The 17,725-nt window shown below is 38.3% G+C and overlaps 1 protein-coding gene across 1 annotated transcript in view; it reads right to left on the reverse strand.

Moving 5' to 3' along the window:
* The window catches only part of ITP (ion transport peptide), a 248,134-nt gene extending 230,701 nt beyond the window's left edge, over positions 1-17,433 (reverse strand). The window contains exons 1-2 of the transcript XR_010951354.1: positions 17,375-17,433; positions 17,206-17,266 (exon numbers count right to left, since the gene is read on the reverse strand). The gene's annotated coding sequence lies outside the window, so the exon portion shown is untranslated. The remainder of the gene's footprint in view (positions 1-17,205; positions 17,267-17,374) is intronic.
* Positions 17,434-17,725: the final 292 nt, after the last annotated feature.

Raw genomic sequence — 17,725 nt, forward strand, 5'->3', positions numbered from 1 at the left:
CGAGGGCCTTTTAATATAAAAGAAATAACTGTTTGGATACCTGCTTAAAACAGAAGCCGTTAAAGATATGCCGTGACTATTTGGCCGCAAAGTTGTTCTTTCTACTATACAGTGGCGCTTATTTGCGGTTCTATGCATCACTGTGTTGCTAGTAAATAAATGCACAACAACAATAAAACAAGTGGCCACAATTATGTACATGTACACTAGGCCGGGTCGATTTGTGGGGAGCCAAAAAAATCGCCAGTGCTCTGTGAAAATCATATTCCAGGGATCAAAATAAGAAACTTTGCCGAAGGAACCATACCTCTAAGACGAATTCTGATGTCCCCCCTTCGGATCGTAGGGGCAAATTTTGAAAAATCCCACTTTGAAATGCCTATGTTTTTTCTTTTTGGAGTTTATTTTTCTCTTTAGAAATTTATTTAGTCAGAACATATGTAAATGAAAAAATTAATTTAACTTAGTAATAGAAAAGAAATTAAAAAAAATTATTAGAAATTAGCGTTTTTACAACCCCCTTTTAAAACCAAGGCATCACTGTGATGCATTTGCCAGTCGTAAACATAGTTGTGTGGGTTTTTCATTTAACCGTTTTAAAAAATGAAGGTATCACTGTGACACAATTGCAGATCGTAAAATTGCTTGTGTTTTTTTTTTAAGCCACCACAAGGCACAGCAGGTAGAATTGAAATTGCCCCTACCCAAAAGTTCGACCCAAAGGGGGGGGGGGGGGACATCATCGTTTTAGAGGTATGGTTCCTTCGGCAAAGTTTCTTATTTTGATCCCTAGAATACGATTTTCACAGAGCATTGAGCGATTTTTAAATCGACCCGCCCTAATGTACACATTGAAGCAACCAGCCACACGTACACATAACCGGCTGTGCCTCAAGCTGCTTTTTTCACATACACATATGAAACCAGCGGCTAAGAGCAGAAGTTGTTACTCACACATACACACGCATATGGCTAGAAGAAAAACATAAACTACAGATATACATGTACATATATAGCTAAATAACCAAGCATGAGATACAACTGTTCTAGAAGGCATGTTCGTGAAACGTCCGAGAGTATAAAAGTAGCGCAAGCAAAGTATTCAGTATCAGTTGATTTAAGCACGCTATTAATGAAGTTTAATTGTTATTGTGAAGTACTACTCCCCAAGTAGTTTAAATAAAGACCATTTTTCAATACTTTATATTGGAGTTATTTATTCATCAGTTCAGCGATTCGAACGATAGCAGAAGGTGTATAATTATCAGGAACTCCCCAAACTTCATTACAATTTTTATGACCTAAATTTTCAAATTTTAAAGTGTCCTAACATTTTTTACATTTTTATTTTATCGCCCACTCAGATACCAAAACGCAGTCCTCGAACTTTTGCTATTCAACCCTTCATTATGGAACATGATAACGTACACACTCCTTGATAAATAGTGAAGACGATTCGCAATCGGACTACAGAGAAGCGAAAATGGCAATTTTTGGTTCAACAATAATAAGTTGACGTAAAGTGACGATGCGCGTCGGTTTTGACGATTGTTAGCGATGTCGATTGTCTTTTGCCGGATATAGATCCGGGACGTTGTAGTAACAAGTACCATTAAGGTACAAGACCGAAAATCTCAGGGACGATGTAATATGACCACATTGAACCTTCTAGGCCATCCTGAATACCACCTCCTAGTTCCTAGAGGAACTTGGTCACCAGAACCTCGTCAGCTGAAGAGTGGGTCAGGTTGACAAATGAGTCGGAGCCCCTTTAACCATTTGGGTATATTATATCCCTCTTACGACAGACGTACCTGCCCGAGGTATATTCTAAGTTCCCTAACGCGCTTCCCGCCTAGCATAGCTCATAGCGAGCATTCTGCCGTTAACCTAAATGTGCTCTATCTATTTCATAGGAAAAACGATCCGGCAGCACGTTAAAACAATCTCGGAATCAATATTCATAATATCTCTGTTTCCATCTTAATAGAAGCTTCATATTGCTATGTCTGAATTTCATTTCAGTACAAAGCTTTACTAAATGACGTTGACTGACACTGGAAGGTTCATCTGGATTTTCAACTTCCTGAGCAGTTCAAGGCCAAAGAACTCTCAGAAGAGAAAATATGGAGGAAATGTTTGGATCAACAGAGCTATGCGGCAAAGGTGCAATATATAACAGGAGCATGTAATATCTGACCAAGAATAACGTGTGTAGCTATGAACGAAGGCAAGCCCAACTACACCCAAGATATTTCTCAATACTGTCATTAAAGTACATAAATGAATTTGTATTTTAAAAATTATCACAATTTCGGGATTAACAATACTTACGTTCGTAATGCAAGATTTGTTAATTCATGCTAATTATTAAACTATCAGGAGTAAAGAGCAAATATTAAAATACCTTCCATCAATTTGTGTGTATGGCTGCCATATAACACTGTACAACAGCAATTTGACAACAAGTAAACATGATATTTTTCTGAAAGGTGGTATTGCATAGATACATTCTTATGCTCAAACTTATAGTTTAGCAACTATGGTCACAATCTCTCCTTCAACAACGTGCACAGAATTCGGAAGACTCACTTTGTGTTGCGATCATTTCTTGTTTCATCACTTTTTCAAAATTTTCCTCAGGGCATGAGGAAGTTCTACTTACTGATCAACATGTCATGGTGTAAAATAACTATGGATGGACTAATGGTAGAGATTTGAAGTTTAAGTATGAAATGTTATGCTTTGTACAGCGATCTTTACTTTCTGGGAAGCCAATGTATAAACAACCTCAGATTTTTTACAACTTGACCAAAGACAAGGGGTCACCTCTTATTCTTAAATGCAAACAAAAAATAACTCCGACGTAATAATGTCCAAAAATAACATCTACCAAGACCGTTTTCTTAAAAATACCACGCTGATTTTATTCTTTGGAAAAGTTTTTCTGTTGTACAGTGTAATTATTGTGAAAAATTCCACTGTTTGCTTATGTTCTTAGCACCTGACTCTAATTAGCAGAAGCTGACATTTGATCAGGCGGTAGAGATAATTCCTCATTGACTTTTTGACGCATACGCTTATTAAAAAGTTTTGTCAAGTTTGGATGAAAAGAATTATTTTACTGGCATTACTAGGTTAAGCCGTTTAGTGCAATAATCACTATCAATTCACCTAACACGATTATTTTTCCGGTATGTGCTTCGAAAGCATGTTGACTGCTCACCCTATCTCAGTTGCCGTTCCGAGAATGCTTTTTCAAAATTCTTTCAAAAACGCCCTATCTCAGCATAATTTCAATCCATTTTAACGATAGCTGGGGATTTTAAGAGATGAAGTTTGAAAATTCTAAGGTAGGCTATTTTCGAAACGGCAGCTGAGATATGGTGATATTCCACTCAGTAGTCGATATGCTGTTATTGGTCATGGCCCGATGCCACTCCTGTGTCTAAAATGTACTTTCGTACTTTTACTTAAGGAAGACGAACTTTACTTCCCAGTGTGCTTCCTGTTAATATAGCTTTGGAAAAACATGGCAACGGTTTCTCTCTCTGTCTCACAAGTAGATTTCTAGGTTTTTGTCCACTTTTCTTGAAAGATTTTTTTGACATCGGTATGAATATCCTTCGCCAACTTCAACTTCTCAAAATTTCCTACCGAAACAGTTACTTTCACGATACAAAAATATTATTTATCTCGACACGTTCCACCTTATCGCTTTAGAAACTTCCATTCTCATCGAAATTGTTGTACACTTTTGTATGTACATAAATGTCTTTTCGCTACGGTGGAACAGTTCTTTCCGAAAGCTGATCAGAGTTCAGAGCAATGGCGGGATCCCGACGATCATTTCTTCAGAAATGTAGTATCGAATCAGTGACTTGCACGATAAAAATGTTTAAAGGGTTGTGGCCCTACTGGGAAAGAGATGTATTGGTCATAGCTGGCAGTAAGGTATGACTGCAGAAGAAAGACGGACCTAAACCAAGGAAACAATAAGATTTAATGGTATGGAATATAATCGATTTGGATTACTATTGCAAGCGTATTATTGCCACATTTTACCTTCAAATCCTGAAATTTTCTATTTACTTACTTTCGACATATTATGTCGAATATGCAGCAGACACTCAAGAATATAGTAGAACTAATGTAAATTAAGTATTACTTAAAAAATAGGTTTTTAGTTTGAACTGTATAACCGATTTGGTATACGTTAAATCTAAATCCAGAAAATGCGAGAAATAGTTGTAATCAGACATAGTTCTATTCAAGGGAGCATAACCGCCATAGACTGTTCTGTTAACTCCAACACGAAAAACAACAAAATTCCGTAAATTTATGCAGGGCACATTAAAGTTAACTATTTGAAGTAAGGAAGGACAATGTATCCTGCCAGAGAAAAGATCAATAATAAATGTAACCGATAACAGCATTCTGCTATCGGATAACGATACCAAACTAATTAATCGACAACGAGCAACGTACGACCGAATCGGTTCGGTAAAGTTAAGAGAGCGTAAAGCAAAACGAACAAAGCACTTTTGGACTTTCTCCAGACGATTGATATGGACTGAATGGTATGGTCTCCAAATTACAGCTGCGTATTCCAGATTGGAATGGACAAAGACCGAATACAAAAGCTTATAGGTATATGGGTCTGAAAAATTAGAAGAGTGGCGTTTCACGAAGGCAAGTGTTCCAAAAAAATGTGTAATTATGTAGTTTAAATGAGTAGTAAAATTTAGTTTACTATCAAAATACACTCCTAGATCTTTAATTTCATTAACCTCAGAAAGGCACGAGTCCGTCAAACAATAGCAAGTATCTAAAGTTTTGTCCATTTTACAGTAAGTCACTTTGAAACACTTGTTAATATTTATATAAAGCCTGTTCATAACACAATAATTAAAGAATAAAGTTCAGTTTGAAGCGCCGATGAATCACGCGAGTCTCTTATTTAAGAATGTATTTTAAGATCCTCGGCATATAAGAGAAATCTAGAGGATTTGAAACAAAAAGAAATATCATTAATAAACAAGATGAACAATAAAGGACCTAAGATGCTACCTTGTGGCACACCAGATGTAGCAATGAATGGATCCGAGAATTCATCATCTATAGCAACCATGCAACTCCTGTTATGTAAATATGATTTTATCCATTTGAGGATACTGGAATGAAAACCCATGAATGCAAGTTTCTCAATGAGGATAAAGTGAGAAATTTTGTTTTTATACTCAATTGAGCAGAGCTCACAGAGTATATTAAGTTTGATTGGATAACGGTTGGTTGTACAGGTATAAAGGAATCGAGATAGATATAGACTTCCATATATCAAAATCATCAAGATCGAAAAAAAAAAATTGATTGAGCCATGTCCGTCCGTCCGTTAACACGATAACTTGAGTAAATTTTGAGGTATATTGATGAAATTTGGTATGTAGGTTCCCGAGCATTCATCTCAGATCGCTATTTAAAATGAACGATATCGGACTATAACCACGCCCACTTTTTCGATATCGAAAATTTCGAAAAACGGAAAAAGTGCAATAATTCATTACCAAAGACAGATAAAGCGATGAAACTTGGTAGGTGAGTTGAACTTATGACGCAGAATAGAAAACTAGTAAAATTTTGGATAATGGGCGTGGCACCGCCCACTTTTAAAAGAAGGTAATTTAAAAATTTTGCAAGCTGTAATTTGGCAGTCGTTGAAGATATCATGATGAAATTTGGCAGGAACGTTACTCCTATTACTATGTGTACGCTTAATAAAAATTAGCAAAATCAGAGAAGGACCACGCCCACTTAAAAAAAAAATTTTTTTAAAGTAAAATTTTAACAAAAAATTTAATATCTTTACAGTACATAAGTAAATTATGTCAACATTCAACTCCAGTAATGATATGGTGCAACAAAATACAAAAATAAAAGAAAATTTCAAAATGGGCGTGGCTCCGACCTTTTTCATTTAATTTGTCTAGGATACTTTTAATGCCATAAGTCGAACAAAAATTTACCAATCCTTTTGCAATTTGGTATGGGCATAGATTTTATGACGTCAACTGTTTTCTGTGAAAATGGGCGAAATCGGTTGAAGCCACGCCCAGTTTTTATACACAGTCGTCCGTCTGTCCTTCCGCATGGCCGTTAACATGATAACTAGAGCAAAAATCAACATATCTTTACTGAACTTAGTTCACGTACTTATCTGAACGCACCTTATCTTAGTATAAAAAATGCACGATATCCGACAATAACCACGCCCACTTTTTCGATTTCGAAAATTACGAAAAATGAAAAAAATGCCATAATTCTAAACCAAATACGAAAAAAGGGAAGAAACATGGTAATTGGATTGATTTATTGACGCGAAATATAACTTTAGAAAAAACTTTGTAAAATGGCTGTGACACATACCATATTAAGTAAAAGAAATGAAAAAGCTCTGCAGGGCGAAATAAAAAACCCTTGAAATCTTGGCAGGTATTACATATATAAATAAATTAGCGGTATCCAACAGATGATGTTCTGGGTCACCCTGGTCCACATTTTGGTCTATATCTGGAAAACGCCTTCACATATACAACTACCACCACTCCCTTTTAAAACCCTCATTAGTACCTTTAATTTGATACCCATATCGTACAAACAAATTCTAGAGTCAACCCTGATCCACCTTTATGACGATATCCCTAAAAGGCGTCCACCTATAGAACTAAGGCCCACGCCCTTTTAAAATACTCATTAACACTTTTCATTTCGTACAAACTTTTCATATCGTACAAAAAATTCTAGAGTCAGCTCTGGTCCACCTTTACGGCGATATCCCTAAATGGCGTTCAACCATAGAACTATGGCCTATTCCCTCTTAAAATACTTTTTAATACCTTCCATTTGATACACATGTCATACAAACACATTCCAGGGTTTCCCTCGGTTCATTTTCCTACATGGTTATTTTCCCTTATGTTGTCACCATAGCTCTCAACTGAGTATGTAATGTTCGGTTACACCCGAACTTAACCTTCCTTACTTGTTTATTTTACTGCATAGCTAACTTATCTTTTCTTATTCGTATTGGCATTACAACTAAATACATACAGACATACAAGCTAAACATAAACGCATATAAAAAGTGAGTTAAAAATAGATTGAAGCACTTTATAACTAGCTATTTATAGCTATTTTATACATATTTGCATAAGCATTTACACATATTAATTTATATATATATGAATGTATATTTTTAAATGTGTAGCTGTAAAATGATATGTACATTGAAGAAAACGCGCCCAGTTATAATTGAAAATAGTAAAAGTTTTATTAGCTGTCATTAATTTAACATGTAAACACACGTGAAAACCTAATAGATATTGAGTGTTCGCTATTGTGTTATTAGTGTGGTTCAGTGGTGCACTCGAGGGCTTCGAAAAACTCTTCAGCGATAGAACGATACGAGTACTGAGTGAGTAGTATCGATGCTTTTCCAAAAAAATACTCGAGTATTTCATACTTTTTACATCGATACTTTTCCGCGATACTTCACCAAGTGCCGATGGTGTAAATGTTTAAGATTAACAAATTTGAGTCCATTAACACCACAACTTTAGCATAATCTGAGATCATGGATGATGAGGTAAAAGCGCCGCATTTAACTTAAACCGACTTTGATTGATAATGGTGGAATGGGAGACGATTTCTGCATATGGTGGTGAAAGAAAAGCATGTCTTTATTGTCCAGAATCACTAACTCCAACAAACTCCATAAAAATTCAATACATTTTAACTTGTCGTGCAATATAGCTTTTTCGTTAGCAACTTTTGCAGCATTGTCGAGGATATATTGGTACTGAAAATGGTCAACGTCAGACTATATACATGTCTACTTTCAAAAATAGAAAAAAGGAACAGTGCTTTAACAAATACTGGAAAAAAAGTTACGATAACCTACGAAGAGATTTTAGGCCGAGCTTCTCTTCGAATTTGCGTCAGGCTCCTTTTAATTTTTTCTACAAACTGGCGGGACGGGACATACATGTTTTACGCCGACTTCGAACGGCATCTACAAGGCAGATGAATTTTCACTTGGAAGCTTTTCATGGGAGTGCTTGCCAAATCACTGCCGTTTAGCAAAATTCTTTTCTCACTGAAAATTTTTATTTTTTTAAAGACCAAAAGTCGATCAGAATTCTTTTAAATCATTTAATGTTCGTGACGTGTCTCTTTAAATATGTATATCGTTGAAATATATGTAAGAGCACACAAATGGCTGCATAATGTTCGCTTTTGTCCAAACTTTAACTTCCTTACTGGCTTTCTATTAAATTCAAACCACATGATCTTATTTTAAAAAGAAGTCTCTTCACTTTTCGTAAAAATTCAGAAGTTTCTTCACTTTTGGTAAACATTCCGAAGTACTCACTTGAATCGAGTATACTCGATACCTTTTCCTAAGTATGAGTACTACCATCGAGTATTTTATATGAGTACCGGTATCGATACTTTTTCTAAAAGTTCTATTACATGTCGTGTCAACGCAGCGACAGGGATTATTCAGTGAAGCAAGTAGTCCACCAGATTTAGCTTGTACTTCAAGCAGTAAACATCTCATGTGTGAATTCAATGGTCGAATATTCTGCATGCAAACACATACTCTTAAAAAAAGTTGCGTTTGTATTCGGAGCTCTGCCAGCGTTGTTGTTGTTGTTGTAGCAGTGCTTCGCCCCATCCAATAGGTATGACCGATCACAAATTGTCATCAATATCCTCTAACGGGAGTCCAAGGAAACTTGCTGTTTCAACAGAGGTGCTAGAGGCGTTGGTTCCACAATACAGTTGAAAGATGATTGGTGTGGACACGTTACAAGCAGGACATATGTTTTGTATGTCGGGTTCATTCTGGATAGGTAAGAGTTTAACCTGTTACAGTATCCAGATCGAAGTTGAGCTAAAGTGACTCACGTTTCCCTAGGGAGCGTGCGTTCCTCTTCTGCAAGTTTAGGTTATTGTTCTTTAAGTACTGAATTCACCGGGTAATTCCTGGCATAGAAGTCCGACGCCTGTTTGTGGAGTTCACTGAGGACCTGCTTGTGTTTTTTGGCTTCATACGGCTGTGTTCTCAGGTGCCCTATTTCCTCATAATTCTTACGGAGATGACTCCTTAAATCCCTGGGCGGTGTGCGTTCATCAATGAGATGTCCGTTGGGATGCCCAGGTTTCTGGGTATTCAACAAGAACTGTTTGGTTAGCATTTCATTTCTCTCCCTAATGGGGAGTATTCTCGCCTCATTATGTAGATGGTGTCCTGGGGATATAAGAAGACAACTTGTGGCGGTTCTGAGGGCAGTATTTTGGCAGGCCTGTAGCTTCTTCCAGTGAGTAGTCTTTAGGCTTGGCGACCATATCGGGGATGCGTAGCATGCAATCGGCTAGCCAATTGCTTTGTAAGTGGTAATGAGTGTTTCTTTATCTTTTTCCCAAGTACTGCCAGTAAGAGATTTGAGGATTTTATTACGGCTATGGATTTTCGGTACAATTGCGGCTGCATGCTCACCAAAATGTAGATCCTGATCAAACGTCACACACAAGATTTTGGCGTGTAAGACAGTTGGTGGCGTAGTGCCATCAACATGGATGTTCAAAATGGTCGACATTTGGGACGTCCATGTAGTCGGTGATTATGTCAGGTTTTGCGAGGTGAAAGAACTGGAGAGATCAGCTGTCAGCGTTGGGCACCGCTGGTATAGTTATTTTGCTTCTTTTTTTTCAAATCATGTGTTCGATTGAAAAACCGCACAATAGAAAAATTTGATATGATTATGAAATGTGGTTTGTAATGAGATCTAAAATAAGTTATGTACATATTTACGTGCATGCATGCACTTATAAACTTTAGATATGCAAATCAACTATGTACGTATACATGCGTTATTTGTATGTAGGTCTCGGTAGACATTCAAATGCGCTGTTGTAAATACTGCAAGCTTCAATATTCCAACTGCAGCAATTCACAGCTTTATATATCTATACATATATATATATGTATGTGAAGAACAAAATATAAATTTTTTTTAAATCTTTGCAAATTGTTGGACAATTTATCCGAATTATTATATTTGGTGGAAACTCACTCCTTGTATTTGCATTTCATATATCCAGCCTTGTTAGCTTATGGCTGCAGAAATTCTTGCATTCAAGTTTGTTTTCTAAGTCTTTAGTATTTAGTTAATCAAAACATATACCGGAGACGGAAAATAATGGTTATTTATTTCAGGCGTATGAAAAGGTTAAAAGAAAACAACCTAGAAATTGTTTTTAGGAATTTATAACCATTACCGTAAGGTATAAATTTTTTTGTTTGCAAATAGCGATTAGAACAACCAAAATTTATAATGGACGTTCCATAACCGTTATGGTAACAATCATTTTTTTGTTTTTATGGTTCTATAAATAGAAGAGCATTAGGTATAGGCTGTGCTGCCGACAGAAAACCCCTAATTTGATACCTGGATTTATGTTTTAGAATAGCTCCGTTCTCTTGGCAAATACTAGAAGTTTTCTAGGACCTAGCTTAATTGCTGTCTCGATATCCAGCAATTCTGGCTCCCCTAGTAGCTAGGGCCTTGACCTGGCAAGCGCAGGACATGAACCCAGAACGTGTTGTTGTTGTTGTTGTAGCGATAAGGTTACTCCCCGAAGGATTTGGGGAGTGTTATCGATGTGATGGTCCTTTGTCGGATACAGATCCGGTACGCTCCTGTAACACAGCTCCATTAAGGTGCTAGCCCGACCATCTCGGGAACGAATTTATATGGCCACATTAAACCTTTAGGCCATCCCTCCCTCCACACCCCCAAGTTCCATGAGGAGCTTGGGGTCGTCCAAGCCTCATCTGTTAGTGAAACAAGATTCGCCACGGATAGGTGAAGTCGACAATTGGGTTTGGAGAAGATATATATTGCGCTGGCAACCTGAAAGATTTGCGCTACACAGCTCCTTGAATCTGGTATTTTAGTCGCCTCTTATAACAGGCATACCTACCGCGGGTATATTCTGACCCCCTAACCCGCTGGGGGGAAAACCAGGCTCCCAGAACGTGCTCAGCCGTTTCTTCCTGCAACTTACTTTTCCTTCATATGCTGTTACTGACGAGTACTAGCTTATAAGCATGTGACGCCAGCAGATAGTGTTCAGTTAGTGTGTCCCTCGTAACCTTTAAGTCTTAAGATGTATGAGTAACTTTGTGAATTTAACGTCGTCGTTCACACATTTCCTGCTTGATGGATCATATGCAACTTCTAAATTATTTTGATTTCTCCCAAACGTATTGGGACGTCTGCCATCGATTTGCTGTCTAGTGCTGCACTCTCCTTCTATACCTTTATAACTGGGAACCTCGCTTAAATGTATAGTCCGGTGTGATCGAAATCTCTCCAATGCTTCTTTGTATTCCATAACGTTTCTTGATGAAGTACTCTTTGAGATTATTGTCTTAATCGCTTGCTAGACTATCAATGTAAATATATTATTATGCGACTGCAGCTTAAGCGCGCTTTTTCCAGAATTTCTACTGCTTTCCTCTATGCTACAATTTCCGCTTGAAAGACATTGCAGTGATCTGGGATCAACTTATTTTTGAATAGAAACTGTAAATAGCAAACCCGACACCTTCCGTAAATTTGGAACAATTGTTATAAACGTGTATAGTTAGTTCTGTTTTGAATGATCACACTCCCACCAACTTCAACATAAGAAAGTGGGACGAATGTAAAGCATACGCAGACAATCTCTTTGCTGCGCTTTCAATCCCAACAAATGTTCCTGCAAGGTGATTGAATCCGCACTTAGTAGCTTCATTTCCACGAGAAGTATTTCGTAAATCGGACTGAATTTTCCAAAGTAAGCCGCAACTGTAGCAAGGGAGTGTGATCTTGTGAGACTGCAAGACCCTGGCGACGTTCAAATCAGAGACATAAACCTGCGCATCAGACAGCAGGTGGACAAACACAAGTGGTCAAAATAGGAGCAGCATCCAAAGAACTGTAACCTCGCTGCCGATATAACTGAGCTATAGTTAACCGTAAAGTCCATCTCAAACCCAACTAAGCACAGTGAGAAAATATCCATCGCCTTCGACGATAAAGTGATATCGCATGCAAAGAAATGCGCGAGCACTTTTTGCCGGCAATACGTTATGAACTTCTCGGTCGACAAATCCAGACGGTAGGCCATCAGGCGCGCACGTAAGCATAAGAGCAGCGGATCTCTTATTGCCATCACCGCCACAGAGGTTAAAGAAGTCATCGAACTTGGTATATCATCTAAAGCAGTAGGCCCGGACGGGATTGCCATGCAGATGTTTAAGAACCCTGGCTATGAGGGACTAAAATTCCTGGCGCTCGTCCTCATCCTGACTCTGTATACTTTCGTCCTTCCTCAAAAGTCCAAAATGGTGAGGATGATACCCTTATTAAAGCCTGGGAAACCAGCAAGCCTAGGAGTCTCCTAGCGTGTGATATCTCGCGTATCACTAGTGGCCAAGACACTTCAAGCAGTCCTGCTTCATATTTCACCACGACTTACCAATCATCATCATGGCTTTAGAAATTTATAACAGTACTCGTAGCGCTAGAGTTATCAAAAGCCTTTGACGAAGTCAATCACACCACGTTACTGCAAAACTTGGAAGGGTCTAACCTTCCTTACAGTCTCAAATTGTGGACTACAAATTATCTGTGTGGTCAGCAAGGATCGGTGCAATTTGGGAACGTAACATTCCAGAATGATTAAATAAAGGGTACCGCAGTCCGGTGTCCCACATACATTAAATTATCATTATATCGAAGCTCCCTTCCCCACCAGAAGGATTTACCTTGTTTTCTACGCCGATAACTCCACGAAAATGGCAACAACATCTTCCTGTTGTTATCAGTTTTTTCAATGTCACCGACCAAATCCTCTGTGACCTTTTTGATGCAGCAAATGTCGGTAATATTGGACATCCACATCGTTGGCTACCGAGTGTCCTTGACACAAAAATAGTGAGTGCGGCGTTAGATCAGGGCTTCAATTTTTGGAAGCTAAACCTTCGGGGAGTGTCTTTATCGTACAACAACAACAAAGAAACGCCCATAGCCATTATAAAAGCAATCGGCCAATTGCTTCTATTCTACGTGTCTCCGATATGGTCGCCGAGCTTAAAAAAAAACACACTGGAGGTAACTGCAGGCCTGTCAAAACAACGCGCTCAGAACTGCAACGGGGTGTCTTCTTATGTCACTAGAACATCACCTATACAGCGAGGCGAGAATTCTCCTTATAAAGGAAATAAATGAAATTCTGAACAAACAGCTTCGATTGATTTCCCAGAAATCTGGGTATTCCAACAGACATCTGATTGAAAAGACCTCACCTCCCAGGAACTTAAGAAGTCATCTCCATAGGCACTATGTAGAAATTCGGCACTCAAAAAGTCAGAATACTATCCAACTATGGATTCAAAAATAAAATTTACTGTCTGACCTTTCAAGTCCCACAAAAGCAACTCCTCCCAAATAATAACTATGGGAATCAAAATTATTATTAGTTTGACTTAAGTTGAGGCTAGGTACATTATCAATAAAATATAGTTCATGATTTGCATCAAGATAATTCGGCATAAGACCGTGATTTGAATTGCACAGGTTAAACTCGCCGAGTACGCGGAGGTGGATATCATGCAAAATGTTTTAAACCAAGGAAACAGTGTTATCAGTGTCTACCTTTGGCTATTTAGCTTTAACTTTATCATAGGGGTTGAAGCGCTCAAAGTCCGGGATAAACACAAACAGGTCTCAATGTGGGAGCCGATGTTGTTTTTTGAAAACATGTTTGTTGCGTCGACCACTGCTCCTAAGTTCTAACGATTTTCTTTGCTGCATGGTGCTGTGGGAGGGCTCTCTCAATCCTTCTGATCCGTACCTGTCCCCACTCTTCTTCGCTGATTGTATTGAGCTGCCGTCCCATAACAGACCTCATTGAGTTTTTGACAATTTTGCTCCCCGAATCCGACGCATCGCTTTTGTCTGCTCCCGCTCTATTCGCCCTCTCTCTACCATGTTATCAGCACAAGGTATCGGGAGGACTGCATTGAAATACAGCCGCATACACACTCTGGCTGCAAATAATCCCGCTTCTATCAGGTAAAACGGCGTTGATGGAATGTCCATATAATGAGATGCTTTGGCCTTCGACTAAGCCATTACGCCATCGACAAGATGCCTACCCTAATGGAAGCCTTCAGTAAGCTTATATGTTTCAAAAAATTTAAGTCATTAATATGATGAAATTTCCTAAACATTTTATGTGGTATCTACAAATGTGGACAATCGGCTGAGAGATGATGTTTTTTTCAAGTAGGGCCTGGGGTCAGGAAAATAACAGCTCGAATAATCTTATGCAATTAAACAGGTTATCATAGAAAATTAGGAAGCTACTTAAAATTTCGGGCCGAGGTTGTTCGAAATTTTTCCTTTTTTTCTTTTTCCAAATTTGCTACCGGGCTCATAAAGAGTAAAGATTGAATCATCACAGAATTATATTTTATTTAGAAATAATATTTGAGCAGGAGTCGCGATCACTAGAAGTGCAATGTCGAATTTCATCGCCATAGATTTCCGTGAATGCAAGTTGTAGCAAAAAAAACATGTGGGGATGACTTCTTGGACGCATAGGATGACGGATGGAACGATGAATGGACAAGCAAGACCTTCCATCGATCAATTCGATAGAGGCTACCGAAAAAATCGTTTTTTTTTTTTTTTGGTGTGTGTAGTTTCCTCCCTTAAATGTCTCTGTAGATCCGCCCCTATAACGGATACATTATGGAAGTATATATTAAGTTCACCGACATCCCTAATAGGCTGGAGAGTGCTCCTTACTGTGTTTGTTGCAGTTTTTGTCGAGTCTTTCGGAAAAGTTCGAAATAATTTACTGTAACATTTTTCGGCCAAAGACTCAGAAACTCCCAGTTTAAAGTTAGCTGTATGCAGATCCATAGCTGTATGCAAATTCAGCGAAGAATCAATCTTGCCAATAAATGCTACTTTGCATTAGGTAGGCAATTGAAAAGTAAAGTCCTCTCTCGGCGAACGAAAATCATACTCTACAAGTCACTTATCGTACCCGTCCTGCTATATGGGGCAGAAGCATGGACCATGAGAACAGCAGATGAAGCGGCTTTGGGAGTGTTCGAGAGAAAAGTTCTTCGAAAGATTTATGGACCTCTACGCGTTGGCGATGGCGAGTACCGAAGAAGATTTAATGATGATGAGCTGTACGAGCTATACGCAGACATCAACATAGTCCAGCGAATTAAAACGCAGCGGCTGCGCTGGCTAGGCCATGTTATGCGAATGAAAGATGATGCTCCGGCCAAGAAAGTGTTTCTATCGGAACCCGCCTATGGAAGCAGAGGTAGAAGGCGGCCCCCACTCCGTTGGAAGGACCAGGTGGAAAACGATTTAAACTCCCTTGGTGTGACCAATTGGCGCCGGTTGGCGGAGCGAAGGAGCGACTGGCGCGCCTTGTTGGACGGCCATAACCGTTTAGACGGTTAAGCGCCAATTAAGTAAGTAAGTAAGTATGCAGAGTTGATATTGCGACATTTTCCTTTACTAATTTGGAACATGGAAGAGAATTTTTATCCAAATTGATTTGCCGAACTACATAACTTTTGATATCATCCTCAAAAGTTGATGGTGGAGAAAAATTTAAATGCAGTCATTAATAGCGGGCCGCAACACCCAGTTTCGTGAAAGGATTTGGAACCTCTTATGCGAACTTGTTTAACATTGGTATTTTAAAGGCTACTTTTTTTATTGGCTCGTTTTCAAATTAATATATGAGCCTGACCCGTGCGCATCTTGCGCAACCAACATAAAAGTCTATTATCAAATATCAACAGAAATCAGCTGTTCTATCAATCAATTAAAACTTACAGCTGGCGTATGGTAGCAACTGTCGGTAATGCAGTGCAAATATTAACAATAGTACCATAGTACAAATAGATTCCTTTGTGTGCTCACAATAGTTTATTTTTAACAAATTATTTTAATAAAGTATAGCTAAACAAAAGCATTACTGCCAAAATTGCCCAAATCTCGCTAATAGCCGGAATCTCCAATTTTACAACCAAAACTTTGTTTATAGATTTGGATTCCCAATAAGAGCGAAAAAGAGACCCGTACATAAAAACAGCAATTAGAAATAGTATATATGATGATAGTTTTTTTTTTTTTTGCTCTGAACCTAAAGGCGATTTTTTTTTAATTCGTCTCATTTTTCATCTTTATCCTTTAATGTTTCTTCTATAACTTTTATTATGAGACATTTGTCTTCCTTTTCAAAAAAGATGGACCGCAAACTGTTGCAATGGTCGGCAAGCATCGGTTCAATTTAGGAACGTACCCTCGAAACCTAGTAGAATTAAGCAAGGGTGCTACATTTTGGTTTCTTCACCTCACGCGACCTGGTGCTATCACCAACCAAATCCACGGCCACTATGTTTACGACGTGGAAGGAACATATACAGCAAATATTGGTCATTTGGTTTAAAAACACACACACTGGAAAAGGTTTGAGGCCTGCCAAAGTGCGCCACTCAGAACTGTCACGGATTGTCTTCTTATGACCCCTGAACATCATCTACACAGTGAGGCAAAATAGCCCAACCATAAAGAGCAATACGAAATGCTGAACAGAGAGTTTTTGCTAAATTGTCACAAGCCGGGACAACGTAGCAAAGAACTGCTTCATCTGGTCCCACCTTCAAGAGGGATAAGGAAACATCTCCGTAAGCAGTCTTAAGATATCCGGCACTTGCCTACACAGCCGTTTGATCCAAATAAGCATAAGGAGGCTCTAAGCAAAAGCCATACATCGGTAGACACCTTTCCTAGGTCGCGCCCTATGAACTTCATTATCAAAATACACTACCCTTGTAGAAGAAGAAGGTAGACTTCCAAGGGAGACACGATTCACCCTGGCCCAACTTCTTTCTGGATACTGCAACAGGTTAAACGCCTATTATCGGAATATGAATGTTAGTTTTGAAGTAAGTGTGATCTCTGCTCTGTTTTGTTTCTTTGCAACTACCATAAATATACATTCGAATATAATTATCGTTCATATTTAAAAATATTAAAATTTCGCAGTACTTACCATTTTCGTTTTTATCAAAATTTTAAAAATCCACAAATAAATTAATACGACTAAGACCAAGCTGAAAAGTGTTTTGAGAAAAAAAAATTTCATCAAACAATGTTTCGAAACACTTTTTTTTATAAATTAGCACATAATATAACTTGTGTGCATTTAGTTAACACACTACCTTTTTTCCAGTGGCTGCTCGTTATATTGAGGGAGATGAAACACGGACAGTTAGAGCTTGCGATATGTTCGCTCAAGATATTTGCATGGCGTTTTTATACCAATGACTTATCAGAGCAGCAGGCGCTAATATTTATACACATATCCCCCACATCTTTACATACAATAGCGGAGTTTTCGCGGTAGCATGAAAAAGCCCAAACAAACAAATACCCCTACAGGGCAACTATACAGAGATAGTGCAAGATGCTAAAAAGGATACAAATTACCCTTTTGTATAGAAAAATTGAAGCAGCACAAATATTTCATAAAAGCATGTGAAAATACACGGAAAACTATTCGGCTTTTATCC

The sequence above is a fragment of the Eurosta solidaginis genome, chromosome 3 (genome assembly GCF_040869045.1).
Source record: "Eurosta solidaginis isolate ZX-2024a chromosome 3, ASM4086904v1, whole genome shotgun sequence".
Taxonomy (NCBI): Eukaryota; Metazoa; Arthropoda; class Insecta; order Diptera; family Tephritidae; genus Eurosta; species Eurosta solidaginis.